This window comes from Ornithodoros turicata, chromosome 2 (assembly GCF_037126465.1).
Source record: "Ornithodoros turicata isolate Travis chromosome 2, ASM3712646v1, whole genome shotgun sequence".
Classification (NCBI taxonomy): domain Eukaryota; kingdom Metazoa; phylum Arthropoda; class Arachnida; order Ixodida; family Argasidae; genus Ornithodoros; species Ornithodoros turicata.
In genome coordinates this window covers 344,773-358,217 of record NC_088202.1, presented here as the reverse complement: position 1 = coordinate 358,217, position 13,445 = coordinate 344,773, and the positions used below count along the sequence as shown (strand labels likewise).

At 47.5% G+C, this 13,445-nt stretch overlaps 1 protein-coding gene and 1 non-coding gene across 2 annotated transcripts in view; one reads left to right on the top strand and one right to left on the bottom strand.

Moving 5' to 3' along the window:
• The window catches only part of LOC135385142 (trichohyalin-like), a 48,221-nt gene that overhangs the window by 29,011 nt on the left and 5,765 nt on the right, over positions 1-13,445 (bottom strand). The window lies entirely within an intron of this gene.
• On the top strand, positions 12,630-12,702 carry Trnaa-ggc (transfer RNA alanine (anticodon GGC)). Its single transcript has one exon. It is a non-coding gene; the product is annotated as a tRNA-Ala (tRNA).

The window sequence follows — 13,445 nt, the reverse complement described above, 5'->3', positions numbered from 1 at the left end:
GTGTGCCCAGAAGCTCAGCCAGAACAAGCAGTTCGGATGTATGCGGTCATTGACGACCAAAGCAATAAGTCATTGGCCAGACCCGAATTCTTCGAATGCTTCAACATTCACGGGTGCGAGTATCCATACACGCTAAGGACGTGCGCCGGGGTGGTTGAGACGTTGGGACGACGAGCTACCGGCTATGTTGTTGAGGGCATCGACAGTGGCATACGTCTGCCTCTACCAACGTTGACGGAGTGCGACCAGATTCCTAATGACAGGAATGAGATTCCAACACCGGACGTTGCTCGCAGACATCCTCATCTCAAGGCACTGGCAGATGTCATTCCGCCACTCGACCCCAATGCACAAATCCTACTGCTCTTAGGAAGGGATCTCGTTCAAGCGCACAAAGTGCGTCAGCAGCGCAACGGCCCCAACCACGCTCCTTTCGCCCAGAAGCTGGACCTCGGGTGGGTCATAGTTGGGGACGTCTGTATCGAACGATTGCGCACTCCACAGGTCTGTACCTTCGCCACAACCGTGTTGCAAAACGGTCGTCCTTCCTACTTCACGCCCTGCCCCAACCACATGATTGTGAAAGAAAAGCCCTGCGTTGAGCATTCTGCAAAAGAAGTCGTCCAGTCTTCCCCGCCGCTAAGCAACGACCTAACTGATCCCCTATTCCAGATCACAAGAGATGACGAGAAGCTTGCTCCGTCGATGGAAGGCAAAGAATTCCTGAGCTTGATGGACGGAGAGTTCCACAGGGACACGTTAAACAACTGGGTAGCCCCTTTGCCTTTTCGTATGCCCCGACGTGAGCTCCCTGACAACCGAGAACAGGCGTTTCCTCGGTTCGCTTCGTTACGTCGCACTCTGGAAAGGAATGCGGAAATGAAGAAGCACTTCGTTGCCTTCATGCAGGATATGCTCGAAAACGGCCACGCTGAGCCAGCACCGCCAAGAAAGGAAGCCAACGAATATTGGTACCTCCCCAGCTTCGGTATTTACCACCCGCAGAAACCGGGCCAAATCCGGGTAGTTTTCGATTCAAGTACCAAGTACCAAGGTGTTTCGCTCAACGACTTGCTCCTTTCGGGACCGGACATGACAAATAGCCTGATCGGTGTGCTTCTCCGTTTTAGAAAAGAGGCTGTGGCGGTAACGGCTGACATCCAGCGAATGTTTTATTCCTTCTTCGTACGTGAAGAAGACAGAGACTACCTGTGCTTCTTGTGGTTCCGAGACAACGACACCAGCAAGGATGTCATTGAATACAGGATGTGTGTACATGCGTTTGGCAACACATGCTCTCCCGCTATTGCAACCTACGGCTTAAGGCGCACCGCACAGGAGGGAGAGCAGGACTTTGGTGCGGACGTTCGACACTTTATCGAGAGAGACTTTTACGTCGACGACGGCCTGCTGGCACGACTTGGCTGACAGGACCGAAATTTCTTCGGGAATGTACGGACGCGCAGAGGGAGGGCACAGCCTTCCCGCTTTTTGAACCAGATCAGGACAAGGAAATCCGTCCTCAAGTGGCTGTCTCGGCAACTCGCGTAGGAAATCAACAACTGGGGGCCCATCGCTTCGAGCGCTTTTCGACATGGGCATCTCTACTGCGGGCCGTGGCATGCCTGGTGCATGTCGCTCGTTCCTTTCATAACCCTGTGGCTGATTGTCACGGATGGCATTACTGCAGCAAACCTCGAAGCGCGGATGAGCTGAACGAAGCGAAGAAAGTCATCCTTCGTTGCGTCCAACACGAAGAATTTCCAGAAGCCGTCACATGTCTCCGTACGGACGCAGCTCAACAAAGTCGCATTTCGTCCAGCAACCCTTTGTGCGAACTCGACCCGTTCGTCGAGAATCAGGGCCTGTTGAGAGTTGGTGGACGCCTACGGAATTCCGACCTCAACGAAACGGAAAAGCATCCAGTCATCGTTCCGGGTCGCCATCATGTAGGCTTATTGCTCATACGGCACTATCATGGAAAGCTTAAACATCAAGGGCGACACTTCACCGAAGGAGCTATTAGAACTGCCGGGTTTTGGATTATCGGCGGAAAAAGATGCATCAGCGCCATGATTCATCACTGTATCACATGCCGCAAACTTCGAAGAAAATTGGAGCATCAGAAGATGGCCGACTTGCCTGAAGATAGGCTAAGCGCGGACCCTCCGTTCACCTACGTGGGACTGGACGTTTTCGGCCCTTGGATGGTTGCCTCACGTCGCACAAGGGGGCGGTCTCGCCCACAACAAAAGGTGGGCAGTCTTATTCACGTGCATGGCCATTCGTGCAGTGCACATAGAGGTCATTGAGTCAATGGATACGTCAAGCTTCATTAACGCCCTGCGAAGATTCCTTGCGCTCAGAGGCCCAGTGAAACAGCTCCGTTCAGACAGGGGCACGAACTTCGTTGGTGCCTGCTCTGAGCTCAAGATGTCGGCTGTTGGCTTCGAACTTCGTAAAGTTCAACGCTTCTTGAGCGAGCAAGGCTGCACCTGGATTTTCAATACACCTCATTCCTCCCACATGGGTGGCGTGTGGGAACGCATGATAGGCATGGCTCGCCGGATCCTGGATTCAATGCTTCTGAACGACGGCTCTCCTCGCTTCTCCCATGAGGTCTTGACCACATTCCTAGCAGAAGTGACTGTCATTATAAACGGCAGACCATTGGTTCCAGTCTCCTCTGATGCCGAATGTCTCTCAGTGCTCTCCCCTGCAATGATCCTGACGCAGAAACCTACGTCGTCAACAGCACCTCCAGGAGATTTTAAAAGTCTTCATGTGAAGCAGTGGAAACAAGTTCAAGCTCTTGCCAACAGCTTCTGGCATAGCTGGAGAACCCAGTTCCTGCCCACCCTTCAACGCCGTCGCAAGTGGAAAACCGATCGACCTAACCTTCAAGTTGGCGATCTTGTGCTGCTGAAAGACGTGGGCGCTAGACGCAACGAGTGGCCAATGGGACGAATCACCGCTGTGCGGCGAGGGAATGACGGTAAGGTGCGCAAGGTGCAACTCCAGACAGTTAAAGACGGCAAGAAGAAAACCTTTGAACGACCAGTCTCCGAGATGGTTCTTCTGTTCTCGCCGGATCAAAGTGACTGAACTCGTTTGTGTGCATGATAGTGCATGATAGTATCTGGTATCCTACGGGACACCAGCCGGGGGAGTGTGCTGCCACTTACAAGGCACGGGTTTCGTTTCTTTGCTCTGTATTCTTAGCGTGTGAATTTCTTGTACTCAAACCAAATGATATCAGTCGAGGTATACACGGAGGGGCAGATTGGAGGGAGCCATAACATGCCACCCATCTCGAAGCGGGATCCCCAGTGTTGATACAATTCGAAGAACCCCTGTCTGACTCCACAGGCCATAACCACAACAAGTGTCGGGTTTAACTCGGTTGCGTTACAGCGGTCTGGCTGGACGAGGTGGGTGGCTTCGGTGTGTCTATGGTTCGCTCCGTTTCCTATTCTTTCCGTTTGTGCACAACGCTTTGGGTCTCTGTACCACGTGACCTTTCTTCTCTCCCTTGTGTCTTATGTAGACCAACTGTTGAGCTCTCGCTCTCGTCTGTCTGAACATGTAACTCAAGGTGAAATACAGGAACGTTTTTTCACCTCTCCACGAGGTTTATCTATCTGACGAGTCAGTTTTCTTAATCATTCTGATGACGTCAGAATATATGCTGTATATCGAAGTTGACGGTACTCTCACTTTTCTTTGCCTTCGCCATAGTTCGGATTTGCTCTGCTCCACTGTGGATTTCTCTAAATTTTCCGCATCCTGGGTGCTCAGCTTAATGCATGTACCAACTCCTTTGCTTTTTCCAGAAAAATCGTTTTGTCGAGATCCGGCTTTTGAGACTTCGTGCCGTAGTCTTTGAATCCGGTTCTGCTCGCGAATTTAGGGGTCTGTCGCGGGTGAAGCTCTGTCGAATCTCAGTGCTCTCCTGCATTGTTTTTGCTCGTTTCGTCTTTTCTTTGGTTTTATAATCTTTTTGATTGGCGATGCCGGACTCTTTGCAGCGGACATTCGCAGGTAGAAGGCGTGCCACCTCGCACACCTCATGTTGTACGCCAGAGCTGCGAGATGACATCTATTTTCTTAGCTTCTGCCTTTTGCGTAGTCCACACGTTTTCCTCCTACTGTACGCGCAACCATGCTCATGTATGTTTCTGCAGCATTGCTTGTTGCGTCAAGTAGGAGCATGTCGCATCTGTCTGCAAGTATATCAACAGCTTTCTGAGTTTCAACCATCAGGTTGGACCTTACTAGAAGCCTCCTTTTCTCTGTCCTCCGTTCAAGTTCCACATCATCACCTGTCTTACTAGGGCAGTACTCACTTGGACAGCCACTGTGAATACCGAAGACGTGGTAAGCCTCATTCTTCAGCTCGTGGCGTAGGCTCGTGATCGCCTCAGATGTTACCACGTGAGTATTCTCGGCATGTCCCCTTACTATGGATCTGGCTAGACCATTCAATACTTTGATATTGGCTAAGGACAGAAGTTTTCTGGCTTCTCTTTCTTCAGATGAGGTGAACGCTTTTGTATCTTTTGCAATATTATAAAGTGTTTTTGTGTATTTTTTTCACCTTATGGTTCACGCACTCCACCTTTTTTACTGAACGACCGTACAGCACTTCTGTTTGTACAGCTACAAAAACACTACTGTGTCCGTCATCAATCAGTGCGGAATACCTCGTGGCGTATATCTCTTCACTTTCGCGAAATCCCTGTACAATGTTGTCCCTATCCATCGAAGTCGAAGATGACGCCCAGTTGCGTGCGCAGCTGTGTGGCAAGGGATCTTTCTGTTCCGACTCTGCACGGCGACATGTAGTGCAGAACTTATTTCTGACTCCAATGAAAAGTATTTTTCGCGTATACCGGCCGACAATAACGGCGACTCCGCTGTTCGCATTATAGCCGTGTCCAAAAGATCGCTTGCACCATCATCCATCCACAATTACAGGAATCGTCCAAAAGCCGTCGGAGTCAGGACACTCATTGCGTTGCTTCGCAAGTTCAATTTCTTCTTCTGCTGCGGCCTTCATAGAATCCAATGTTGTTGCATCAAGACTCTCGCCAACTTTGATTTCACACTTCTGTTAGAGGTTATAAAAAACGAAGGGAAGGCCAACTGAAGCTGCGAATTCTTGAGCTTGCGCATTCCCGATTCCGATGGAAAGGCATCCTGTAACAATACCTGAATTGATGCTGTCTTTTGACATACAGGCCGGTTAAGTTCGCACGAAGTGACGAAAAGCGCAGAGAGGTGACTTCGAGCAACGATATTCTAGAGTAACGATAAGCCTTACTCTGACTTCTTTGTGAAAGTGAAGCTCACCACAAAAAAGGCAATCCTGTGAATGAGCAAGACTGGCTTTGCCATACTCTTGGAGTATTCGTGGCAAGTCGACAGCTAGACTAGCTCTTTTAGTGCTTGTCGTTGTTGGCAGTATCCGCTGGCTGGTGTTCACTGCATCCTTCGGCGATGTAGCAAAGTTGTCTGGTGCGTCGCGCATAATTGTTAAGGAGGATGATACTTCGTGAAGCGAGTGGTGCTTATCGCTGTTTGTGTGTCTCGGCGTAGACCGGACGTCTAACAGAGGTACTGGCACGAGGTTACGTAGCTACGACGCTTTCACCATAAACTTCTCCTGCAGCTCTTGCCACATTTTCATGGTCATCTCCACCCTGAGAACTTTGCGGGATAGGTTGCTCCACGCTTGCGTAACTTGTAACCCAAAAAGGGAACCACTTTCTGTGGGTATACTCCTGCACCAGATGTGTGCACAATGAATTTCCTCAATCAGCAAGAAGTCAGCACAACACAAAAACGAATTGCTATTTGGGATTGCCATCGTCGTCTTGCCGTTACCGTGTTACTATTGGAAAGATTTAGTGTACCGTACGCGATCGCCTTTGCGTACTTAAGGGATAGCATTGGCGGTTGTGTGCACGCGCAAACCATAAAGAGGGCTTCGCGCTGTGCGCAGAACGACCACGCTATCCCTTACGTACGCGAAGACGATACACTAAAACTCACTATTACTAGTCCCAGAGAAAGTAGAGGGAGGAGGGCCAGGGATAGATGTATCTTATGCGTGGGGCATAGTTGGTCCGTGAACCGCCGTTATACATCTCCTTTTCAAACGGAATTACGCAATATTACGGAAATTTTCCTTTCTATCCAGTGTAGCCTCTATGCCGTTTGCCACTGTTAATGAAGCCAACAGATTTGACAGGAAATCTATTTACACTGATAATCTCCATCTTTCAGAATTGAACAATACAGCCATCTGTAGCACTTCGAACGTACAAAAGAGATAGCTTTTATAGATAAACTTGGAATCAGATGTGGAAGATGTGAAGCTTCTTGGTAGTGTCTTCGCATGTGTGGGAACCTGTTTTTCTTAGCTCAAACGCTGTAGCGGCAAACACGTTCTTCCACTCCATCGACCCGAGGATGGAACTCACTCTCTCCCAGCGGCTTTCGCGACAGGAGGAGTCTATCCTTCATCGCCTACGCCTCGATGTTGCCCTGACCCCGCTGCTCCTCTCTAAGATGGATAGACGGGCGTTCGCGATGTGTCCCTGCAGTGCTGCAGTCGCCGACATATGTCATCTTTTGTTGCAGTGCAAGCGGTACGCCGGCCCCCGAGCCGTTCTCGCCCTATGTCTCACTTCCCTAGGTCACAGGGAACTTTCCCTGGCGACGCTGCTGGGACCTGTCCGGCACTCCAGATAGTGGGCAGTCACCCGAGCCCTCCTGCGCTACCTGAAGGACATTGGGCTGCTCAGGAGCCTTTGAGCCACCCCATCGTCTCCCCCCAACACTTTTTCTTTTCCTTTCTTGCTTTCTTTTTACTCTTTTGGGAATAGCAAGTCGGCCTCGGCCTGTCTGACCTTTCCTCCTTTCGTTTTTCTTCTTCTTCAATGAACATATCCCCCCGGTTTTTTCTTCTTCTTCTTCTTTAATTTTTATTTTTGTTCTATTGTTTTTGTTGTAGGTACGTCATGTGCATATCGAGTTCTTGATTTTGGGTGCCACATCAGAATTTCTTGAGTTGCGAATAGCGTTTTGCCCTGTCTATATTTCTGTAGTCCTCGTTCCTGCGCGCCCTATTAAAAATAATTCCTAAGGTTACCTCAGAGTCTGAGGTCTTGAGGTATTATGGGACATCTGAGGTTTTGAGGTTGCCTCAGAGCCTGAGGTCCTGGAGTTACCTCAGAGCTTGAGACCCTGGGCTTAGCGCAGGTGCTGGGGTTACCACAGAGTGGAACTCAAGACATAACAACAGCGACCACCCGTAGCACCACTTCGTGATCAAATGCTTTCTATTGTGATTGAGGTCATCAGACTTTAAATGCTTTTCCAGACGCTTTAATTTGTCGCTCATGTGTCGCACAGACTCTCCTAATTTTCTTTCTGGTTTCTTCGCCTTGCTCTGCCCTGCTCTTGAAGCACTGGAGGTATATGCACCTAGAAACGAAATTCAGCTCAAGCATACGATAACCAAAGAAATAATAAAAAATAATACGCTAAACACTAAATAATGATTACCAAATTTTCTGAGCATGTACGAAAGTAATATGCTCTCCGCGGTAACAAACCATAAAAGTATATTACAGGGTAAATTGTGATACTCAAAACGCAGACGGTTTTCACCATTGGCATATGTGGAGTCTCCATGTAAGCTTAGTAACTCTTTGCATATCAAGAATGATATCAAAAGCAACAGAGGGATAGAAATTCGGTGGCTATAGCGTACGGTTCAAGATATGTAAACACTCACTTCATCCCGCATTTGCTGCGGGAAGTGCTGCACGCCTTGAAGGTTGTCTAGGTTTTCCTATGCGCTATCGTTCGCTACTGGCCCTGGCAACATCCTCAGTGCCTACCACGAGACATGCAGTCTATCTGAAATGTGTCGCAGGGAACCTGAAAATACGATATCACAAATACTTCAAATTCAAAGTTGCATCTATTTCTGAAGTGTCACTTTCCATTCACAAAATATTCAAGCAAATTGTTTTTCTTTGATGCAAAGCACACGTACGCACGCACGCGCATACGATCAAATCAATATGCAAGAAATAACTTTCACGTACCTTGCTGAAAGCAGCCTCCACACGTTTTTTTTTTTGCTATCCTTCCGAAAAATAGCGGGCACTGGATATTCCATGTTCTGATTGAAAATTCGTGGCATCATTGTCTCCAGACAAAGTATCACGTTCTCCACAGAAGCAAGAAAGCGATTGTCGTCAAGAACCTCACGTATAAACACGTCATCCTGGCACATCATTAAGAAGCGACAGAAAGCAAATACGCACGAACACCCTGGCATGGAAGCCGGCGTGTAACTGCTCTAATCAGGGAGGAAGCGATTCCAGGAACCACAAAAGCGGGAACTTGTTACACAGCCCCTTTCAAACCAAGGAAAAAGGGAGAAAGAGGGATGCTTCGCTCGAGCCAAGAAACTTAGTGCGGCTGTCAAAACGACACCGATGTTGCATGTTTCCCGCGTTGTTTTTCGTAAACAAATATTCCATCTTTTGTAGATTCTTTGCGGAACATTTCATTGTAATGGCGTCGCCAACCTGTTTGAAGCTCATAGGAGCAGTAAGTATCGCAACAACTCCTGTTTGCAATTTTATCTATTATTTCTGGCCTCTAACAAAAATTAAGCGCGTGAACTTCTTCCGTTTATCCTATAAAATTCGTGCTCATTGTGTTTTAAGATGATTCATTGCGTCAAAATCTGTAGTGTATTTTTCACAGGAGTACTGTGATTTCTTTTAGCATATTATGAAAATCCCCGAGACTAGGGAGCTGAACAGACATTCGCGGAAGTATTTGTCTCTTTTCGTTGTTCCGTATATAGTTCTCGGGTTTTAACAATATCAATTATAATCACCAGCTCACTTGCTTTTTAGCAATTTTTTCGTTGTGATTTTTGCATAACATCCGTGTTGGTGTACAACCTGTTTGCGTTTACTGTGCTAGCAGAGCCTTAATTTTTAACCGCATATAAATGAATTTATGCCTTCGGACTGTGTGGATGACCCGAAATTTCATGTAACGTTTTGGCGTTACGGTTTGGTGTACGGTTAGTTAACGTTATCAGTTTATTTCGGTTAACATAATTAACTTAAGTCACTAAACTAAATTGTACTCCAAAAGCCTTTTGAACCACTCCAACTAAAAGGATCCCTGAAACTCCCAAAGCTGTAAGGTGTATGATACTAAAGATGAGCTGAGGTAACCCCAGGAGGGCTACGGTCTGGTCTGAGGTCTTGAGGCGGAGCCTTAAAAGAACCACATCCAGGTCTGGGGTTCTGAGATTGAACCCCAGAATTTCTTCGGGTAACCTTAGAGAACCCACAGCCGGGTTTGAGGTCCTGAGGTAGGGCCTCAGGATTTCTTGAGGTAACGTTAGGAGAACCTCATGCAGCTCTGAGGGAACCTCAGAGAACCTCCATTTATCCTGAGGTAACCTCAGGATTTCTGGGGTAACCTCAATACGTTTTTCCAATAGGTATATATACACGAATATCCAAAATTCGTTTTATGTATCCGTCCAAGTATAGCCAAGTATGTTACAACAGAGAAGTTTTGTCATATCTTCTACTGCAGACTGTGGGGAGGGACAAAGTGCATTACATGAGCACAGCGCATTCCAAAAATTGCGTTTTGTCATATCTTGTTACTTTAACCTAGTTTTCGAAGACTTTGCGTCCCGATGACACATGTATTGTCGATGCTACCAACTGTAGGATGGGACAAGCGCAAGTCTTATCAAGTGTCATCAAGCAGGAGAGCTATACCCATGGACATGATGAAATTTTTACCGATACACCGGACAGAACGTTAGACTTGAACTGTCAGAGTGACAGGTGGCAACCCATACCATATTACGATGACAAGAGCCGCTGGTAAGCATCAAAATTACTTCTGATGTTTCCGTCGATATAGATTACTCAGTGTTGTTATTGATAGTTGGCTCTGGGCAGAGTTTTTTAATGTTACGTGTATTATTCTCCCACTTTCAACAGCGACTATCGCAGTATGACGTGCGTGCAGGGCCTTCCTTACTTGTCAGGGTTCTCCATGCTTGGAGCAAGCCGCATCCTTTTGCGCACTTCGGCAACGCTTTTCGGTGTCTTGGTCCGTTTTCTCGCCTTTGATGGACGCGTTCTTGACTTCGCCATTTGATGACACCTCGTCAGGCTTATTAATCCATTCAAATCTCACCACCACGACACCATCTCATCTCATCCTGGCTACAGTCGTGACGCAGCCCACATACGTGAGGCCAACAACGGCAAGCCGGTTTTCGTCACCACCACCACAACCATTCAAATTATTTTGCTTTAGTTTGACAGACGATTTTTGGCCAGCAACTAACTTCCTTTGCTATCGTCTTTGGCACGTTGGAGAGACACTGGCGACTTCCAATGCGAACGAGGCTCCGCAGCAAAGTTCGCAAGGGGCCCCAAGATGGGTTCGGAACCCATAACGTTGGTTCACAGTGCCACAAAACACGGCCAGCAGCTCTACGTAAAGGGTTTACTTCCCTTTCTGCAAATATCTGGGGTGTGACGACTGTTTTCAGATCTCGGGTCGAAAGCAAAGAAACAAAGAAACAGAGTAGCCGTGGACGGTGCGTACGACCGGAGAATGGCACCCATGGTGCTCGAAGGCGACCTGGAGGACATATACAGATACGTCCGAGTTGTCGGATTACTCGACTTGGGCTGTTTTTCCCAGGCGTCTGAGACAAACAGCAGCAGCAATAAATTTGGAGATCCGGGCGTGTTGCGACTAGCCAAACCTATGTTTGCGGTACTGTATGTTTTGCATTTTTGTTTGTCTAGTTTGGCACCGGGGTGAGATGTAACGCATGTAGACTGAATGCATCGTAATGGGCTATGTAGAGGAGACAAGTGGAGTCGCTCAGCAGTCTTGGTGGGGACAGGCATAGCTTGCACGATTCCGTCTTCGCGGGTGGCCCAAACCGGGACTTTCGTGACTTCGGTAAGCAGGGGCGGTCAGTGTCTGTTGGCCTCACGTAACCACGGGTGACAACGATGGCTGCCACGGCAAAGAAGTCGTCACATTACTACACAACAGTAACACGGACTTTGTGAGTGTTCGCGTGTGTGTGACGTCCACCCACAGAACATCGGCCGAGCAAGCACCCGACCCTCAGCCGGCACCAGCTAAGACTTAGTTTATTTGTCCTACAGCTGGCTAACCTTTTCAGAGACTTCCCTCTCTCGCCATTTGTTTCTTTGTTGCCTGTCTTGGCACTTTTGTAATCGTTCCTCAATACGCATAACCTATCATTTTGTAACATGCGTTGTTAGTTAGTTTGTTTGTTTGTATTCGTTGCGTTGTGTTCCATATGCATTGGTTAGTTTATTGCTTGAAAGGCCTCTCTGTTTCCTAAGTAAATATTTGTTTTGTTTAAAGCTACATTTTCTTTGTGACTGATCTCATTTCACAGGCTTGTGTTCACACGTGTCGCAAGGTACTCATTGGCTGTCCAAACTCTTTCTTCTGTGTTCTTGTTTACCAGTTAGGGTGTGGTTCGGGTGAACCGCACAGGTCGAAAGTACAAATCGCGGAATTAGTCCCGAGATTGGCCTGTGAGATACGTCTGGCTAACCAAACAGAGCCCTCCCGCCGGACCTCATGACACACCGTCCGAGTTACTCGAATTTGCCCTTCGAAATGAATCTCTCTGTTGGGTCTGAATACTATGTGTCGTATGGCTGCCGATTCTTTCATTTGTACGTGCAACTGTACATGCCCCAACAAGGAAAAAAGCGGTTCGCCACTGATCCAAAACGAGTGCCATTTTGGACATGAAAACGACGTTCTCACCTATCACTATTTAAACGTTAACTTTGTGCATTCCAAACTCGTTTTCTACTGAAGTTTACGATATTGTGTTGACTGGGTGAGTGTAACTTGAGCATTAGTTAGACTCTCGATCGTTTACCGTACTTCTTTTTGTAAGAGTGTGATTGTCAAAATTCGCATAACAGATTTTCAATGGCGTTTCGTCAGCCGAGGAACAGTTAATGCAAAAATAAGGACACCCTGTTGAGATCAAACTAGTGTTCCACTGTTCAACTGCAACAATATGGTGGTGATGGTGATGAGGTACAGCCGTGGCGTATGAACGAATAACGAACCGAAAACGCATTGATTCCTGCCGAGAACGCTCCTGCTCCGTCCTCATTTGCTTCACTCCCCCCCCCCCCCCATGTTGTACCTGGTCGGATATTGTCTGGTGCTGTTGGTCCCTTTGTTGCCTCCACTTGTCCTTCCGGGACAAACCTCTGAGATACGACGCCTGTGCTCGCGTACTCTTTTGATATTAGGGAGTGTTAGGAAATCGTAAGTGTCCTGCGATTCCGACTGCGTATCGCTGACAGTCAATCATATATCAGCAACTCGATGACAGCCACCCCAAAAGAATCAGCCGATTGCAAGATCAGCCGATTGGAATGTGTGTGTGAGTGAGCAAAAATGTAAGGGTGAAAGGAGGATGAGTGAGAGAGAGTAGCTGGTTTGTCTCTTCAGGTGACGCACCTTGGCTGAGAAATCGTGTTAGCTTAGCTCAGTTGGTAGAGCCCTGGACCGGCAATCCAGAAGATGTGGGTTCGAGTCCTACAGCTGGCTAACTTTTTCAGTGACTTTCATCTTTCATGGCTTATCATGTTTTCGTTTACGTTATCGTGAAACTTGTCGGTTTTCCTAAAACTCCCTATTCTTTTTATGAAGGTTACGATCGTAACCTGATCAAGAATAATAACAGTGAATGAAACGTAATGCGAGCGGCACCTGTAGTTTCAGTACTTGTATAATGAAACTGCAGGTCCAACTCTAGCCAGGACTAACGTCTTCATATGTTGTTTTCCTTATCTTATCTAAGGTTTGGGGAGAGCTATACGGTCCTTGTCGGTGCCCTGACGTATAAAGCTGTGAATCGTTCACACGTACATTGGAATGAAAGGAATATCTAATACTATTTTGTTTTGTCAGTACAACTCATGGGAGAAAGCACAGCCATTTCCGAATACTGAAGTAAAGAAGTGAAGTCAGGGACGGATCTATAGGGGATCAGGATGTCCCGAACCCCTCCTCAATTTCTGTCTTCACATAGTGTTTCATTGATCTAGATCTCGTATCCACCATGCTGGCCAAGCCTGGACCCCCGCTCAGAAAAATCCTGGATCCGCCCCTGACTGAAGTAATGATGACGTTTTCGGCAATATGAGGCATGCACGACAGTGTGTAAACATAAAATTCAACAGCAAATAACTGTTATGCGCATAATTTCCTTCCGTTTTTTGTCATGATATTGCCTCCACATTTCGTGCCTGCTGGACAACTATGTTGTGAGAATAAATTTATTAGTGCCT